This window comes from Symphalangus syndactylus, chromosome 6 (assembly GCF_028878055.3).
Source record: "Symphalangus syndactylus isolate Jambi chromosome 6, NHGRI_mSymSyn1-v2.1_pri, whole genome shotgun sequence".
NCBI classification, from domain to species: domain Eukaryota; kingdom Metazoa; phylum Chordata; class Mammalia; order Primates; family Hylobatidae; genus Symphalangus; species Symphalangus syndactylus.
Genome location: NC_072428.2, coordinates 47,428,309 through 47,445,612, shown reverse-complemented (window position 1 = coordinate 47,445,612; position 17,304 = coordinate 47,428,309). Strand labels below are relative to the sequence as shown.

The 17,304-nt window shown below is 38.2% G+C and overlaps 1 protein-coding gene across 1 annotated transcript in view; it reads right to left on the bottom strand.

The window, feature by feature from the left end:
* The window catches only part of DENND2B (DENN domain containing 2B), a 229,234-nt gene that overhangs the window by 209,385 nt on the left and 2,545 nt on the right, over positions 1 to 17,304 (bottom strand). The window contains exon 2 of the mRNA XM_063641093.1: positions 16,493 to 16,576. The gene's annotated coding sequence lies outside the window, so the exon portion shown is untranslated. The remainder of the gene's footprint in view (positions 1 to 16,492; positions 16,577 to 17,304) is intronic.

The window sequence follows — 17,304 nt, the reverse complement described above, 5'->3', positions numbered from 1 at the left end:
AGAAATAAAATCCTTTACAGACAAGCAAATGCTGAGAGATTTTGTCACCACCAGGCCTGCCCTACAAGAGCTCCTGAAGGAAGCAATAAACATGGAAAGGAACAACTGGTACCAGACACTGCAAAAACATGCCAAATTGTAAAGATCATCAATGCTGGGAAGAAACTGCATCAACTAACAGGCAAAATAACCAGCTAACATCATAATGACAGGATCAAATTCACACATAACAATATTAACTTTAAATGTAAATGGGCTAAATGCTCCAATTAAAAGACACAGACTGGTAAACTGGATAAAGAGTCAAGACCCATCAGTGCGCTGTATTCAGGAGACCCATCTCACGTGCAGAGACACACATAGACTCAAAATAAAGGGATGGAGGAAGATCTACCAAGCAAATGGAAAACAAAAAAAGGCAGGGGTTGCAATCCTAGTCTCTGATAAAACAGACTTTAAACCAACAAAGATCAAAAGAGACAAAGAAGGCCATTACATAATGGTAAAGGGATGAATTCAACAAGAAGAGCTAACTATCCTAAATACATATGCACCCAATACAGGAGCACCCAGATTCATAAAGCAAGTCCTTAGAGACCTACAAAGACACCTAGACTCCCACACAATAATAATGGGAGAATTTAACACCCCACTGTCAACATTAGACAGATCAACGAGACAGAAAGTTAACAAGGATATCCAGGAATTGAACTCAGCTCTGCACCAAGCAGACCTAATAGACATCTACAGAACTCTCCACCCCAAATCAACAGAATATACATTCTTCTCAGCACCACACCACACCTATTCCAAAACTGACCACATAGTTGGAAGCAAAGCACTCCTCAGCAAATGTAAAAGAACAGAAATTATAACAAACTGTCTCTCAGACCACAGAGCAATCAAACTAGAACTCAGGATTAAGAAACTCAAAACTGCTCAACTACATAGAAACTGAACAACCTGCTCCTGAATGACTACTGGGTACATAACAAAATGAAGGCAGAAATAAAGATGTTCTTTGAAACCAGTGAGAACAAAGACACAACATACCAGAATCTCTGGGACACATTTAAAGCAGTGTGCAGAGGGAAACTTATAGCACTAAATGCCCACAAGAGAAAGCAGGAAAGATCTAAAATTGACACACTAACATCATAATTAAAAGAACTAGAGAAGCAAGAGCAAACACATTCAAAAGCTAGCAGAAGGCAAGAAATAACTAAGATGACAGCAGAACTGAAGGAGATAGAGACACAAAAAGCCCTCCAAAAAATCAATGAATCCAGGAGCTGGTTTTTTGAAAAGATCAACAAAATTGATAGACTGCTAGCAAGACTAATAAAGAAGAAAAGAGAGAAGAATCAAACAGACGCAATAAAAAATTACAAAGGGGATATCACCACGGATCCCACAGAAATACAAACTACCATCAGAGAATACTATAAACACCTCTACGCAAATAAACTAGAAAATCTAGAAGAAATGGATAAGTTCCTGGACACATACACCCTCCCAAGACTAAACCAGGAAGAAGTTGAATCCCTGAATATACCAAGAACAGGCTCTGAAATTGAGGCAATAATTAATAGGTTACCAACCAAAAAAAGTCCAGGACCAGATGGATTCACAGTCGAATTCTACCAGAGGTACAAGGAGGAGCTGGTACCATTCCTTCTGAAACTATTCCAATCAATAGAAAAAGAGGGAATCCTCCCTAACTCATTTTATGAGGCCAGCATCATCCTGATACCAAAGCCTGGCAGAGACACAACAAAAGAAGAGAATTTTAGACCAATATCCCTAGTGAACATCAATGCAAAAATCCTCAATAAAATACTGGCAAACCAAATCCAGCAGCACATCGAAAAGCTTATCCACCATGATCAAGTGGGCTTCATCCCTGGGATGCAGGGCTGGTTCAACGTACGCAAATCAGTAAACGTAATCCAGCATATAAACAGAACCAAAGACAAAAACCACACGATTATCTCAATAGATGCAGAAAAGGCCTTTGACAAAATTCAACAGCCCTTCATGCTAAAAACTCTCAATCAATTAGGTATTGATGGGACGTATCTCAAAATAATAAGAGCTACTTATGACAAACCCACAGCCAATATCATACTGAATGGGCAAAAACTGGAAGCATTCCCTTTGAAAACTGGCACAAGACAGGGATGCCCTCTCTCACCACTCCTATTCAACATATTCAACATAGTGTTGGAAGTTCTGGCCAGGGCAATCAGGCAGGAGAAAGAAAGAAATGGTATTCAATCAGGAAAAGAAGAAGTCAAATTGTCCCTGTTTGCAGATGACATGATTGTATGTTTAGAAAACCCCATCGTCTCAGCCCAAAATCTCCTTAAGCTGATAGGCAACTTCAGCAAAGTCTTAGGATACAAAATCAATGTGCAAAAATCACAAGCATTCTTATACACCAATAACAGACAAACAGAGAGCCAAATCATGAGTGAACTCCCATTCACAATTGCTTCAAAGAGAATAAAATACCTAGGAATCCAACTTACAAGGGATGTGATGGACCTCTTCAAGGAGAACTACAAACCATTGCTCAATGAAATAAAAGAGGACACAAACAAATGGAAGAACATTCCATGCTCATGGATACGAAGAATCAATATTGTGAAAATGGCCATACTGCCCAAGGTAATTTATAGATTCAATGCCATCCCCATCAAGCTACCAATGACTTTCTTCGTAGAATTGGAAAAAACTACTTTAAAGTTCATATGGAATCAAAAAAGAGCCTGCATTGCCAAGTCAATCCTAAGCCAAAAGAACAAAGCTGGAGGCATCACGCTACCTGACTTCAAACTATACTACAAGGCTACAGTAACCAAAACAGCATGGTACTGGTACCAAAACAGAGATATAGACCAATGGAACAGAACAGAGCCCTCAGAAATAATACCACACATCTACAACCATCTGATCTTTCACAAATCTGACAAAAACAAGAAATGGGGAAACGATTCCCTATTTAATAAATGGTGCTGGGAAAACTTGCTAGCCATATGTAGAAAGTTGAAACTGGATCTCTTCCTTACACCTTACACAAAAATTAATTCAAGATGGATTAAAGACTTAAATGTTAGACCTAAAACCATAAAAACCCTAGAAGAAAATTTAGGCAATACCATTCAGGACATAGGCATGGGCAAGGATTTCATATCTAAAACACCAAAAGCAATGGCAACAAAAGCCAAAATTGACAAATGGGATCTAATTAAACTAAAGAGCTTCTGCACAGCAAAAGAAACTACCAACAGAGTGAACAAGCAACCTACAGAATGGGAGAAAAATTTTGCAATCTACTTATCTGACAAAGGGCTAATATCCAGAATCTTCAAAGAACTCAACAAATTTACAAGAAAAAAACAAACAACCCCATCAAAAAGTGGGCAAAGGATATGAACAGACACTTCTCAAAAGAAGACATTTATGCAGCCAACAGACACATCAAAAAATGCTCATCACCACTGGCCATCAGAGAAATGCAAATCAAAACCACAATGAGATACCATCTCACACCAGTTAGAATGGCCATCATTAAAAAGTCAGGAAACAACAGGTGCTGGAGAGGATGTGGAGAAATAGGAACACTTTTACACTGTTGGTGGGACTGTAAACTTGTTCAACCATCGTGGAAGACAGTGTGGTGATTCCTCAAGGATCTAGAACTAGAAATACCATTTGACCCAGTGATCCCATTACTGGGTATATACCCAAAGGATTATAAATCATGCTGCTATAAAGACACATGCACACGTATGTTTATTGCAGCACTATTCACAATAGCAAAGACTTGGAACCAACCCAAATGTCCATCAATGATAGACTGGATTAAGAAAATGTGACACATATACACCATGGAATACTATGCAGCCATAAAAAAGGATGAGTTCATGTCTTTTGTAGGGACATGGATGAAGCTAGAAACCATCATTCTCAGCAAACTATCACAAGGACAAAAAAACCAAACATGTTCTCACTCATAGGTGGGAATTGAACAATGAGAACACTTGGACACAGGAAGGGGAACATCACACACCAGGGCCTGTTGTGGGGTGGTAGGAAGGGGGAGGGATAGCATTAGGAGATAGACCTAATGCAAATGACGAGTTAATGGGTGCAGCACACCAACATGGCACATGTATACATATGTAACAAACCTGCACGTTGTGCACATGTACCCTAGAACTTAAAGTATAAAAAAATTTTTTTAAAAAATGGATGGACATTCCGCAATATACTACAACATGGATGAAACTTTACGACATTATACTAAGTAAAATAAGCCAGTCACGAGAAGAAAAATACAGTATGAATCCACTTAAATGAGGTACTTATAGTAAGTCAAAATCATAGAGACAGAAGACAGATTGGTGGCTTCCAGGGGCTGGGAGTAGGGAAGAATAGAAAATTATTGTTTAATGACTACAGAGTTTCAGTTTTACAAGATGAAAAGAAGTATAGAGATGGATGGTGGTGACAGTTGCACAACATTTTGAATATATTTAATACCACTGAAGTATACACTTAAAAATGCTTAGAAAAGTATATTTTATTTTGTGTGCTTTTTTGTTTTTTATTTTTATTTTTATTTTCTTTTTTTGAGACGGAGTCTTGCTCTGTCCCCCAGGCTGGAGTGCAGTGGTGCATCTCGGCTCACTGCAAGCTCCGCCTCCCGGGTTCACGCCATTCTCCTGCCTCAGCCTCCCGAGTAGCTGGGACTACAGGCGCCCGCCAACATGCCCGGCTAATTTTTTTTGTATTTTTAGTAGAGACAGGGTTTCACCGTGTTAGCCAGGATGGTCTCGATCTCCTGACCTCGTGATCCGCCCGCCTCGGCCTCCCAAAGTGCTGGGATTACAGGCTTGAGCCACCGCACCCAGCCTATTTTCTGTTAAAGAAAGATTTATTCTTTTAGAGATGGAGTCTCGCTATGTTGACCAGGCTGGTCTTGAGCTTCTGGCCTCAAGAGATCCTCCCATCTCGGGCTCCCAAAGTGCTCGAATTACAGGTATGAACCACCATGACTGGCCTATTTTATGTGTATTTTACCACAATTTTAGAAATTGGGAAAAAAATGTGGAGGGCATGGTATATGACTGGAAAAAGGAGTCACAAAACTGAGGGATATAAATACTTGAATGCAAACAGTAATATAATCACAGTATAACTTACATTTCTTAAATATAGTATACCTATAATTATAATTAGGTAAACTTAGTATAAGCTAGGAGATATAAAATTTTCTCTAGAACTGGTATAATACTAACCCTGGAGATTTGGCTACCTACTGTACTTGTTAGAGCTTCCTGGAGTCGAAATACATTCTGGTATCAATGCACAGCTGAGGTTTAATAAATGTCCACGGAACAAATAAATAAATATTGATGGAAGGAATAAATATAAGCTTTATCCTAAAATAATATATAAAAGTAAGCCTTAAGAGAGTCCAGAATTATATCACAAAAAGTTTAGGAGAAATATAAAATTGGAAGGGAACAGGAATTGGAATATATTAATTTTTCAAAACTGCTAGATCTGTCGGGAAATACTGTGACCTTTTTTAGGACACTAAAACTCTACACAAGGAACACTTCCAGAATGGCAGAGTGAGGAGGCTGGCAAATCGTTTAACATAAAGCCACAATAAAACTGTACAGGTAGTCTCTGACTTATAAAGATTTGACTTCAGTTTTTTCAACTTTATGATGGTGCAAAAGTAATACACATTCAGCGGAAACCATATGTTGAATACCCACACAACCATTCTGTTTTTCACTTTCAGTACAGCATTCAATAAATTACATGAGATATTCAACACTTTATTATAAAATAGGCTTTGTGTTAGATGATTTTGCCCAACTTTAGGCTAATGTGAGCGTTCTGAACATGTTTAAGGTAGGCTATGCTAAGATATGATGTTTGCAGATAGGTGTATTAAATGCATTTTTGACTTACAATATTTTCAACTTAAAATGAGTTTATCAGGATGTAACTCCTTCCTAAGTCAAGGAGCATCTGTACAACACTGTTAAAACAATCATTTCAGGATTTTGAAAACTGAGACTGGGCTCGGTGGCTCATGCCTGTAATCCCAGCACTTTGGGAGGCCAAGGCGGGTGGATCACCTGAGGTCAGCAGTTCAAGACCAGCCTGGCCAACATGGCGAAGCCCATCTCTACAAAAAATACAAAAAAAAACTTAAAAAAAAAAAAAAACTAGCCAGGTGTGGTGGTGCATGCCTGTAGTCCCAGCTACTCTGGAGGCTGAGACAGGAGAATCACTTGATCTCGGGAGGCAGAGGTTACAGTGAGCAGAGATTTGCCACTGCACTCCAGCCTGGGCAACAGAGCACGACTCCATCTCAAACAAACAAAAAAACTAACTAACTAACCAGAGGCACATGACAAATTAAAAAGCATTTACAAAGGAAAAAAATCAAACTATTGAACCTTGATAAGAAAAATATGAATCCATGGTATTTTGAGTTTTTCCAATCCCTATACTCCCTACCCCCAACTCCAACATAGTAGTTCTATCAGTACAGTAAAATCCATGAAAATCAGCAGCTCTGCAATGTAATTTGGTACTTAGGACATTGTCAGAAACGTGATCTTGGTAGTAAATGATCAGGGAAAGTCAGTATCATTGCTGGTTGAAACTGTAGTTTTGGTTGGGAAAAGTAACAGACCAGCCAGAAATTTAATAGGCAGATCTAGGGAAAAAGACAGCCATAGTGGAACCTGATACCCTTGGTGGTCTGGAAGGCTGTGTACAAGTGCATGGTTATGCACATGCCCAGGAGAGACCACAGTGGGCTACAGATTTCAATGGCTGAATGTGAAGCCTTGCATACATAGAAATAAAATTGGGGTAGATTTGACCGAACTCTATTTCTTTGTTCTTGTTTTTTTTAGGGATAAGGTCTCACACGGTTGCTCAGGCTGGAGCACAGTGGCACAATTACAGCTCACTATAACCTTGAACTCCCAGGCTCCAGCAGTCCTCTCACAGTTAGGACTACAGGCATGCACCACCATGCCCAGCTAATTTTTAAAAAATTTCTTGCAAAGACAGGGCCTTGCTGTGTTACCTGGGCTGGCCTCAAGCTGTCGGTCTCATGCAGTCTTCCTGTCACAGCCTCCTAAAGCACTGGGCTTTAGGCATAAGCCATAGCCACATGGCCTTGACTGAACTTTAAATGTGTTCCCCAAACCACACACAGAATAATTAGCAAACAGTAGAGCCTTACTAGGCTCAAGATGTTTAAGTACAATCTCTTCCCAGTTATTAGCTGACCACTAGCTATGTTGACCCAGGGGCAATTCCTAGGAAAGAGACTTAAAAATAAAACCAAATTGGGCACAGCAGCACACATCTGTAGTCCCAGCTACTCAAGAGGCTGAGGAGGGACAACTGCTTCAGTGCAGGAATTCGAGTCCAGCCTGCACAACATAGTGAGACCCCATCTCACAAAAAAATAAAATAAAATAAAGTAAAATAAAATAAAAACAAGAATTAGAAAGGAAAAAATTAAGGAGAGATGTCAGTAGCAACACACTACAGGAAAGAAAGACTACAGAATCAGCCCAGTTAACTCACTAAACAAACCAACAAACAGCAGCAATATCAACAATCCTTAGGTAGGGGTGGAAATCAAAATCTGGAGTTGCCATCATACATTATTTAAAACAGCGATCAGCAAACTACAGCCCATGGCCCAATTATGGCCTACTGCTTGTTTTTTAAATAAAGGTTTATTGGAAGACATCTACTTTCATTCATTTACATATTGTCTATGGCTACTTTCACATTACAGTAGAGACCACATTGACTACAAAGCCTAAAATATTTTCTATCCAGTCATTTATAGAAATAAATTGTTGACCTCTGATCTAAAATGTTCAGTTTTCAACAAAAAATTGCAAGACATACAAACAAACAAAAAGTGGGGCCCATATACAGAAAAAGGTGCAGTTAATGGAAACTTTTTCTGTAGGGGCCCAAATGTTAGATTTAGCAGACAGACTTCAAGGCAGCTGTTGTAAATATGTTCAAAGAACTAAAGAAAATCAAATTTTAAAAATTAAAGGAAAGTATGGCAACAGTGACAATATAGAATATCAATAAAAATAAATTATAAAACAAAACAAACAGAAATTATGGAGTGAAAAGAAAATAATTGAAATGAAAATTCACTAGAGGGGCTCAAGAGCAAATTTCAGATTACAGAAAAAGAATCAGTAAACTGGAAGATAGATCAATAGAGATTATACAATTTGAAGAAAAGAAAAGAAAAAGAATGAAGAAAAATGAACAAGCCTCAGAGATTTGAGAGATACCACCAAACATACTAACATATGTATAAGGAGAGTCCCAGAAAAAGAAGAGAAAGAGAAAGGGACAGAAAAAAATATTAAAGAAAAAAATGGACGAAAACTTTATAAATTTGAGGAAAAACAAATCTACACATCCAAGAAGATCAAAAGAACTCCAAGTACCATAAACACAAAGAGGTCCATACCTAGAAACACCAAGGTTAAACTGTTGAAAGGCAAACACAAAGAGAAAATCTTGTAAGCAGCAGAGAAAAGTGGATCATCATTTACAAAGAAATCACAATCAAATTAACAGATGACTTTTTATCGGAAACAATAGAGACTAAGAAAGCAGGGATCAAAGTGTTTAAAGGAAAAAAATCTGCCAACTAAAAATTTTATATCCAGCAAAAATAGCCTTATAGCCTTTAAATGTGAAGGTGAAATAAAGACAGTTGATAAACAAAGACTGAAAAAATTTGTTGTTGCCGGCTTGCCTTACAAGAAATATTGAAGGAAGTTTTTCAGGCTGATGGAAAGTGATTTCAGAGTTACTCAAATCTACAGAGAGGAATGTAGAACATCAGAAATAGTAAATATGTTGGTTAATATAAAGGACTCTGTATATATGTTTCTCATTTTTTCTCGTAACTTCTTTAAAAGCCATAAAAGCATATAAAGCAATAATTATAACACCGTCTTGTTGGATCTGTAACATATATGAATGTAATATAACAGCATGAGAAGGGGGGATATGGAGTTATATTGGAGAGAACTGTCTATATTTCACCTAAATTAGGTTTATATCAATCAGTAGATTGTGGCCAGGCATGGTGGCTCACACCTGTAATCTCAGCACTTTAGGAGGCCAAGGTGGGTGGATTGTTTGAGCCCAGGAGTTAGAGGCCAGCCTGGGCAACATGGTGAGACACCATCACTATAAAAAATATAAAAATCGGCCCGGCACGGTGGCTCACGCCTGTAGTCCCAACACTTTGGGAGGCTGAGGCAGGTGGATCACAAGGTCAGGAGTTCGAGACCGTCCTGGCTAACACGGTGAAACCCCGTCTCTACTAAAAATACAAAAAAAAAAAATTAGCCGGGCGTGGTGGTGGTGCCTGTAGTCCCAACTACTCAGGAGGCTGAGGCAGGAGAATGACACAAACCCAGGAGGTGGAGCTTGCAGTGCCCAAGATCATGCCACTGCACTCCAGCCTGGGCGACAGAGTGAGACTCCATCTCAAAAAAAAAAAAAAAATTAGCCAGGCGTGTTGGCATGTGCCTGTGGTCGCAGCTACTCAGGAGGTTGAGTTGGGGGGATCACTTGAGCCCAGGAGGTGGAGGCAACAGTGAACCACACTTGCGCCATTGCAGTCCAGCCTGGGTGACAGAGCAAGACCCTGTCTCAAAAACAAAAAAAAAAAAGAAGAAGAAAGAAGTAGATTGTGACAAATAAAGATGCATATTCTAATTCCTAGAACAATCACTAAAAAATTTTGTTTAAAGGCCAGGTGCGGTGGCTCATACCTGTAATCCCAGCACTTTGGGAGGCCGAGGTGGCTAGATCACCTGAGGTCAGGAGTTCAAGACCAGCCTGGCCAATATGGTGAAACCCTATCTCTACTAAAAATACAAAAAAATTAGCCGGGCATGGTGGTGGGCACCTGTAACCCCAGCTACTCGAGCAGCTGAGGCAAGAGAATCACCTGAATCTGGGAGGCAGAGGTTGCAGTGAGCCGAGATCATGCCATTGCACTCCAGCCTAGGCAACAAGAGTGAAACCTTGGTCTTGAACTCCTGACCTTAACTGATCCAGCCACCTTGGCCTCCCAAAGTGCTGGGATTACAGGCGTGAGCCACCGTACCTGGCCCAATTTTTAATATCTTTTCAAAGAACCAACTGTTGGTTTCATTGATGTTTCTCTATTTTTCTACTTTGTATTTTATTGATTTCTACCTGATCATCATTATACCCTTCCTCCTGCTTCCTTTGGGTTTAGTTTGTTCTTCTTTTCCTAGTTTTTCTTTTTCTTTCTTTCTTTTCTATTCTTTTTTTTTTTTTTTTTTTTTGAGATGGAGTCTTGCTCTATTGCCCAGGCTGGAGTGCAGTGGTGCAATCTTGGCTCACTGCAACCTACACCTCCCAGGTTCAAGCGATTCTCCTGCCTCAGCCTCCCGAGTAGCTGGGATTACAGGTGCGTGCCATCACATCTGGCTAATTTTTGTATTTTTAGTAGAGACGGGGTATCACCATGTTGGCCAGGCTGGTCTCGAACTCCTGACCTCAACTGATCTGCCCACTTCAGCCTCCCAAAGTGCTGGGATTACAAGCATGAGCCACCATGCCCGGCTCCTAGTTTCTTAAGGTAGAAACTTAGGTTATTGATTTGACCTATATTCTTTCCTAATATAGACATCTAAAGCTTGGCACTTCCCTCTAATCACAGTTTTAGCTGCCTTCATACATTTTGATATATCATATCTTTGTTTCCATTCAGTTCAAAACATTTCCTAGTTTCCCTTGTGATTTAGTCTATGACTCATGGATTATTTACCTATGTGTTGTTTAATTTGCAAATATTTGTAGATTCCCCAAATTTTCTATTGTTGATTTCTAATTTAATTCTATTGTGGGTAGAGAACATACCTGGTATGACTTCAGTCCTTTTAAATTCATTAAGACTTGTTTTATGACCTAAAAATGGTCTGTTTTGGAGAATGTTCTGGGAGTATTTGACAAGAATGTGTATTGTGCTATTGTTGGATGGAGTTTCCTATAGGTGTCAAGGTGGCTGACAGTATCATTTAGCCTTCTATATCTTTGCTGATTTTCTGTTTGTTCTATCAGTTATTAAGACTGAGGATTGGGCTGGGCACAGTGGCTCATGCCTGTAATCCCAGCACTTTGGGAGGCTGAGGCAGGCGAATCATGAGGTCAGGAGTTCAAGACCAGCCTGACCAACATGGTGAAACCCTATCTCTATTAAAAATACAAAAAGTAGCTAGGTGTGGTGGCACATGCCTGTAATCCCAGCTACTCAGGAGGCTGAGGCAGGAGAATCACTTGAACCCAGGAGGCAGAGGTTGCAGTGAGCTGAGATCACACCACTGCACTCCAATGTAGGTGACAGAGTGAGACTCCATCTCAAAAAAAAAAAAAAAAGAGTGAGGTGTTGAAGTCTCCAACTACCACCATTGAATTGTCTATTTCTTGCTTGAATTTTGTCAGTTTTTGCTTTGGTATTTTGAGGCTGTGTTGTTAAGGTCATGTACATTTGCAAGTGCTATATCTTCCAGATGTAATGATTTGTCATTTTTATGATTCTGATATGCCCCACTTTGTCTAGTGATATTTCTTGTCTTCAAGTCTATTTTGTCTGATGTTAATACATTTACCTCAGCAATCTTTTTTTGGCAAGGGGAGACGCTTACAGCAACACAAGTTTATTATCTTAAGGTTCTGGAGGTCAGATGTCTGAAAGGGTTTTCACTGGACTACAGTCAAGGTATCTGCAGGATTCTGTTTCTTTATTCCAGCAATATTACGCTTATAGTTTACATGGTATATCTTTTTCTAACCTTTAACTTTCAACTTATTCATGTGTTTGACTATAAGTTGTGTTTCTTGTAGACAGACAGTTGGATCTAAGCCAGTCTGACAATCTCTACTTATAGAATGGGCTGTTGAAACCATTCACATTTAACGCTATTATCGAGATGGTTGAATTTACATTTGATCGCAGTGGTGTGATCTCGGCTCACTGCAACCTCCAGCTCCCAGGTTCAAGCAATTCTCCTGCCTCAGCCTCCTGAGTAGCTGGGACTACAGGCGTGTGCCACCACACCCAGCTAATTTTTGTATTTTTAGTAGAGACGGGGCTTCACCATGTTGGCCAGGATGGTCTCGATCTCTTGACCTCATGATCTGCCCACCTTGGCTTCCCAAAGTGCTGGTATTACAGGCATGAGCCATCATGCCTGGCCATCTGTATTTTTTAAAGTTTTATTTATTTATTTTTTGAGACAGAGTTTCACTCCAGCATAGGCCAACATGGTGAAACCCTGTCTCTACTAAATATACAAAAATTAGTCGGGTGTGGTGGCATGCACCTGTAATCCCTGTTACTTGGGTGGATTAGGCAGGAGAATCAATCACTTGAACCTGGGAGGCAGAGATTGTAGTGAGGTGAGATTGCACCACTGCATTCCAGCCTGGGTGACAGAGTGAGACTGTCTCAAAAGAAAAAAAAAGGATATTAAAAGTTGACAAAACTTTAACTAGATTGACCAAGATGTTAAAAAAAAAAAAAAAAGGCAGGAAAGAGAAGGCACAGATTACCATAAGCAGATCTTAAAGAAATAAAAAAGATTGTGAGGGAATATTATCAATAGCTTTTTGTCAACAAATTAGACAACTTAAGTGAATGGGCAAATTCTTAGACACCAAGTATTGAAACTTACTCAAGATGGAATAGAAGATTGCTTGAGTTCAGGAGTTCAAGACCAGCCTGGGCAACATGGCAAAACCCCATCTCTACTAAAAAAAGTACCAAAAAAATTAGGTGGGCCTGGTGGTGATGCACGCCTGTAGTGCCAGCTACTCGAGAGGCTAACGTGGGAGAATCACCTGAGCCCAGGGAGTTGAGGCTGTAGTGAGCTGTGATTATGCCACAGTACTCCAGCCTGGGCAACAGGAGTAAGACCTTGTCTCAAAAAAAAAAAAAAAAAAAAAAAGAAGGAATAGAAAATATAAGTAGACCTAAAACAAGGAAAAAAGTTGAATTAGTAATTAAAAATCTTCCCACAAAGTAAAGCCCAGGCCCAGATGGTTTTAATCAAATGCTTAAGAATAATACCAATTCTACACACTCTTCCAAGAAATAGAACATTCCTAAATCATTCTATGAGGCCAATATTATCCTAATACCAAAAGAGACAAAGACCACAAACAAGAAAACTAGAGATCAATATCCCTCATGAATATACACAGAAAAATCCTCAGTAAAATACTAGCAAACCAAATTCAACAATGAAAGATTGGCTTAATATCCAAAAATCAATTCATTCAACACATATTAATAGAATAAAAAATAAAAACCACATGATCACATCAATGGATGTACAAAAAACATCTGACAAACTTCAACAATCATTCATGATAAAAACTTTCACTAAACTAGGAATAGAAGGAAACTTCTTCTCAACCTAAAGAAGCTAATTAAAAATAATTTTTTAAGATAGATCAGAACTTCCTTAACCTAATAAAGAGTATGTACAAAAAAACAAATATCATACTTAATGGTAAAAGGCTGAATGTTCTGCCTCTAAAATTGGGAACAAGGCAAAGATGTTCCCCTTGCCACTTCTATTCAACATTGTACTAGAGGTTCTAGCCAGTGCAATTAGGCAAGAAAAAGAAATCCTGATTGAAAAGAAAAAAGTTAGCCTTTCTTTATTCACAGAAGATCTGAACCAGTATATAGAAAATCCTAAAGAATCCACAAAAAAATTCTTAGAACAAGTAAATGAGTTTAACAAGGTTACAGGATACAATATCAATATGAAAAAGTCAACTATATTTCTATACACTAGCAATAATTTCATCTGAAAATGAAATTGAGAAAACAATTTCATTCACAACAGCATAAAAATACTTAATAAATTTGTTAAAAGAAGTGCAATATGTACACTAATCACTACACAACATTAGTAAAAAAAATAAAGAAAACTGAAATAAATGGACAGACATTCCATGTTCATAAATTCAAAAACCCAATATTGTTAAGATTGCAATTCTTCCTCAATTAATCTGTGAATTCAATATAATCTCTATCAAAACATCAACAGTTGTTACACGGAAGTTGACAAACTGAATTTAAATTTTATGGAAATATGACTGTAGTAAAATATAAAAATAATTTTGAAATTGAAGAACATAGTTGATATACTTCCCAATTTCCAAACTTAACTATAAAACTACAATAACCAATACAGTATGATATGGCATAAGGACAGACATATAGATTAACAGAACATAATTTAAAGTCTAAAAGCTAACTCTTACATTTATGGTGAATTGATTTTTGACAAAGTTGCCAAGGGAATTTAATGAGAAAAGGACAGTCTTTTATACAAATGGTACTGAGAAAATTGAACATCTGCATGAAAAGAAATGAATCTAGACCCTTACCTCATAACGCACATAAAAATTAATACAAAATGGCATAGAGTTAAATGTAAAAACTAAAATATACAACTATTAGAAGGAAACATAGAAAAAATCTTCAAAAAAAATTTTCATGACCTTAGGTTAGGCAAAGATTTCTTAGATATAACACCAAAAGCACAATTTATAAAGGAAAAAAATTAATAAGTTAGAGTTTATCAAAACTTTAAATGTTTGTACTTCAAATTACACTATTAAGAAAATGAAATACATGACACAGCCTGGGAGAAAATACTTATGAATCATACATCTGGTCTGGGTGCGGCGGCTCAAGTCTGTATTCCCAAGAGAAATGAAAACATGTGTCCACACAAAGTCTTACTATGCATTATCAGTCAAAATAGCCCCAAACCAGAAACATTTCAGATGACCATCAACTGGTAAATGGATAAACAAAATGTAATATATTCATATAACGGGATAGTATTCAGTCATAAAAAAGAATGAAGTACTGATACATGCTACGACATGTGTGAGCCTCAAAAACATTATGTTAATTAAAAGAAGCCAGGCAAAAAAAGGTCACATATTATCAGATTCCATCTATATGAATTGTCCAGAAAAGGCAAATTCATAGAGACAGCAAGCAGAAGAGTGGTTACCTAGGCCCAGAGGCAGGAGCTGAGAACTGACTGCATATGGTGTACACTAGGGATTTTTCTCAGGTAATGATAATGTTCCAAAACTGCATTTTGGTGATGCTGACAACTCTGTAAATTTACAGAAAATACTGAAATATACACTTAAAACAGGTAAATTTTATCATATGTACATTATACCTCAATAAAGAAGTCTTTTCTTTTTCTTTTTTTTTTTTTTTTTGAGATGGAGTCTCGCTCTGTCACCCAGGCTGGAGTGCAGTGGCGCGATCTTGGCTCACTGCAAGCTCCGCCTCTCAGGTTCATGCCATTCTCCTGCCTCAGCCTCCCCTGGGACTACGGGCTCCTGCCACCACGCCCAACTAATTTTTTGTATTTTTAGTAGAGACGGGGTTTCACCATGTTAGCCAGGATGGTCTCGATCTCCTGACCTCGTGATCCACCCATCTCGGCCTCCCAAAGTGCTGGGATTACAGGCGTGAGCCACCGCGCCCAGCCAAGAAGTCTTTAAAAAAAAAAAAAAAAAACTCTACATAAATTTCAACTGTTTATATTAAATATCTTCCAAATACTATTCCTTTAATCTCTGACTTTTAAAAATGACAAGATTTTAATCATTCCCGCTCTGCAACCAATTTTTTAACTCCCAGTCAATTTTAAACAGATTGTGAAAGTTAATTCTCAGAAGTTTGATTCATTTTCTTTAATCTACATCATCAAGATGACAATTTTGATAATGAGTTTCTTTCATTCCCCCAATAACCCAGTGAGTTGACGTAATCAGGCAAAATGAATGATCTAATGACTCAGTCTGTAATACTACCTTACAAAGCTGTGATGATTCCAAAGCTCTTAAGTGTGCTGGAGAAATAACAATACCATTTGTCAAATAAAATGATTTATACAGTTTCTGGTATGTACAGTATAAATCACTGTCTAACTCTGGCACAGTACCCACTTTTGCATCCTGGGTTTTTAACCCTTTTTGGCCCCCTTCACATAAAGAAAAGGAATTTACATTGCTCTTCACTGGACTTGTTTTTTCTCCTCAAAAAGTCCCAAACACAGCACCAGTCTCTTTCCCCATTTCACAATTAAAAACCTCTTCCAACGCATCTCCTCCAAAACATAGAACCCTGACAACTAACTTTCATCTGTTCTCCATAGTGAATTTACCCTTGTGAAGATAGAAGTCATTAAAAACTCATACCAATAGTTTATTTTTCTGTCAATACTGATAGTCCATTTCCCTGTTGACCAGGCACATTCCTAGTTGCCCTCTCTCCATTTACAATTCCATTTTCAGTTCTCACCAGTGGCTTTCATTTGGCGTGGGCTGTATTTGATCCACAGGGGGCCTGATGGTAGGTCATGTTCTATCATTATTCCCAGCCAATCTTAAAAAAGATAAAAAGGAATCTCTCAAGTATCTCAATCTGTGGTTTACAGAATGAATCTTTAAAATTATAAATATACACATATAAAAATATATTTACAAATAGAAAAATAAACACAAATGCAGATTTAATTTAGAGTCTTTTGGTTTCAGTTTCATTTCAAGCATCTTCTTTCCCATAAATTTCTAAACATTAAATTCTGAGAAAATGTAGTTACAACTGAATATTTATTACATTCATTAAAGTTCATGTAGGTAGGTTTTTTTTTAATAGAAAAGCCAACTCTTTTTTTTTTTCTTAAGATAGGGTCTTACTCTGTTGTCCCAGCTGGAGGGCAGTGGCACGATCATAGCTCACTGCAGCCTCAACATCCTGGGCTCAAGCAATCCTCCCATCTCAACCTCCTGAGTAGCTGCGATTACAGGTATGAGCCACCATGCCAGGCTAATTTTTTAATTTAAAAAAAATAGAGACAGGGGTCTCACTATGTTGCCCAGGCTGCTGTCAAACTCCTGGCCTCAAGTAATCCTTCCACCTCAACCTCCTGAACTTCTGGGATTAGAGGTGTGAGCCACCACAAAGCCACCTCTTTATCTGGGCTAATAGAAGTCTATTTAACTTAAAAATTAAATCAGAGTAATTTCAACAAATGTCTATTGAACACCCCCTACTTAACAGGCCCTGGAATGTTTAGGGACAAATAAGAACAGTTTCTGCCTTCAAGGAGT